Raw genomic sequence first — 3,183 nt, 5'->3', positions numbered from 1 at the left:
AAAAGTCAAGCGGCTAAAGGTCAAGCGGTTAAAAGTTAAGCGGTTAAAAGTCAAGCAGATAAAGACGAAGCACAAGAAGATGAAGCAGATATAATACGCGGCGAAAGCGTAAAAGAAAAAAACTTAAATTTATAAAGTAAACAAAATAAGTTTATATTTAATTAATCGGAGTATTATTAATACTTTTTCAATTACTTTGCTTAACGCAAATCTTTATCTTTAGTTTAGCAAAGCTTAATTAGCTATAAATGCGCTAGACCTTACTTTTGCTAAGCGCCGCGTTATTATAACTCGATAGCTATTCGGTTAGTATTTAATTAATAAATTAATTAATAAATTAATTGCAAATAGCTAATAAGCATTTATAGAAATTCTTAACTCTACTTTTGCTAAGCGCCGCGCTATTACAACTCGATAGCTATCCGGTTAATATTTGATTAGTAAATTGATTAATAAATTAATTGCAAATAGCTGATAAGCATTTATAAAAATTTTTAAAACTTCGCGCGGTATTGCAAGTCTATAATAAAAAATCGATTTATCTTCGTCCTTTTCTCGCTGAATTTCTTAAAGTCAAGCTAATAAGTATTAATTACTTTATTAATTAATAATTATTAATTTTTATTATTTTAAGTGACGCTTTTCAAATACTAATAAACTCTCGCGCAAATACAGATCAGCACTTATTATCTTTTAAACTTCGATCCGGTAATGTTTTTGACTTATGATTAGTAAATATTTATTAATTAAATTTTTCTTTAGCAAACGCAATTAAATTTACTCCGGCTATTCAATCCGAAATAAATAAAAGCATCGTTCTTAATAATACTAGCATAAGTACTAATAGCTTTCAATAAGTTTAATCTTTTTAAACCTTTTTCTTTCGTTCGTTAATTATTTTAAAACTGTTTTAAAAGCAATACAACAATCGACGAGCTAAGCGAGTGTATTAGCTTAGCTTTAAAACGAAGATCCGTCTTACGACTTAAGTGCTAGAAACAATTCTTTTGCAGCTGCTAAACTTTCTTTTGCTTTTACTAGCAATCGTATTAAAAAAGCTTTCGCGCAAAAAGCTTTTAAAAGGTCTTTTACTATCTCGGGCCTAACTATAGCTATAAAAACCGCGACGAGGACGATGCTTTATAATAATACAAATAAAGAAGAGCAAAGCGATAATAAAGAAAACTCAATTGAAAATGATATTCTTTTCTCTTAATATAAAAGAGCTAAAAAATCACTTTCGACGGTTAAAGCTGCTCGCTCCGTTCTATTAGCTAGCAAATCACTTTCGGCAGTTAAAACTTCTTTTCGTTAAAAATCTAAAAAAAGCAAGTATTTTAAGAAGTTTATAATTATTGCGAAAAAAAGAGGTCTAAGCTAACGAAAGCGCCGTCGTTATAAGCTAAAAAGTAAGTTCAATCAATTAATAAATTAATTCTTAAGTATAATTACTGATTTATATAACTATTGCGTTAAAAAAGATCCGACGATATTAAAAAAGCACCGAGCTTTTTATTAAAAAGACTCTTTTTTAACGTCTTGTTCGAAAAATTACTTACGATTTTAAACAAGACTTTAAATTTCAAAGCGGTGCTTTAGAATGTTTACAATAAGCTTTAAAGGCATTCTTCGTAAAAGAGTTTAAAAGTAAGTACTTATATATTTATTTACTGATCGATTTATTAATCGATTTACTAATCGATTTACTAATCACTTTTAATGACGAACTTATATGCTATTTACGCTAAACGAGTAACGATTTAAAACAAAGATATAGCGTTAGTTAAGAAATTGCGAGAAATCATGACTAGAAGTTTTATTTAATAATTTTAATTTATTATAATGTAATGCAATGTAATTGTAAAGTATAATATATATGATTAATAAATATAATAAATAAATATAATAATTAAGTAAGATTAGTAAATATTCGTAAATTTGTTTTATTTTTAGCGGCTTTATATATATTATTTTTAGCTGTCTTACTTTAAACCTATAAGGTTTCCCTATCCCTCGTAAGGAATTTGACTTAAAAAAATCCTCTTTATAAGGTTTAAAAAAAAAAGTCCCTTATCGGCCAAGACCTTATAAGGGGAATAGGGAGGAAAACCCTATGGGGCCCCCACCCTATGGAGCAGCCTACGAAAAAGAGAGCGATTCTTACGTTTTATTTACTAAAGACTCCGAAGTGTTTATTACCGATAAAGCAAACCACTACATCTTAATTATTTAATACGAAATTTTCAACTTGCTTATAACGACTTGATTTTTATTGCATTCGATTCTTAAGATACGGTTTCTTTAAAAATCCGTTAGAACTAAATCAATAGCTCGTTGCGCTCGCCGCATAGCTTAAAAAATAGTTCTCGTTACTTTATTTCGGTCTTTCGCGAATAATAATAATATTAATAACGCCGATTATACACGGCTTTAAAACGCTACATCGCTATTTAACTTTACTTAACATTTTAAAAAAAGAAAAAAGAACGCTGCTATTAATTTGCAGCCTTTTTCTTTCGTATTAAAACGAAAAGCACCGATTATTAATACGGCGACGAAAGCTATCGAAAGCTACTTTAACGATATCGACCGCGCGGCTGCTATTAAACGACGAGTTTAATAGCAATACGCTTTCGCTTCGAATTAGATTATAAACGACTAACTTAACTTCGAATTTCGATATTATACGCAAGAGTTTTTTAAAAGTCTTTTTACGTTTATACGTACTTATTTATACGTAACTATCGAAATAGTTACTTTTTCTTTTCTTTCGACCGCTTTTTATAATAGCGAGCAAACGGCCTTTTTTAAGTCTGTTTTATAAGCAGATTCCGCGAAGCTTTCGAAGACTTTAAAAAACTTAAAAGCTGCTATTCAATCGGTAATCGTTAAGCTGTCTCGATCTTTTTTAATTATAAAAATAAGACTTGCAAAGACTCGTAAGCTTACGAGCTTTTAAGTTATTCGCAAGTCTTTTAACGAATAATTTAAGACACGCTAAAACAAGCGAGTCTTAATTCAAATACTTTCCGCCGCACTTTTAGCTCGTCTCGATAACTACGCCGCTCGTAAAATTATTATTAATAAACTAAACGGGATCGATATAATTATTATCTTTCGTTTTAAAGCTATTCGCATTAATTAAGCATTTACTTCGATCAATTTTAAAGCGAAAGACTTTTT

The sequence above is a fragment of the Drepanopeziza brunnea genome, assembly GCF_022702325.1.
Source record: "Drepanopeziza brunnea f. sp. 'multigermtubi' strain 214-2 chromosome Unknown ctg18, whole genome shotgun sequence".
NCBI lineage: Eukaryota > Fungi > Ascomycota > Leotiomycetes > Helotiales > Drepanopezizaceae > Drepanopeziza > Drepanopeziza brunnea.
This window is presented reverse-complemented; position numbering follows the sequence as displayed.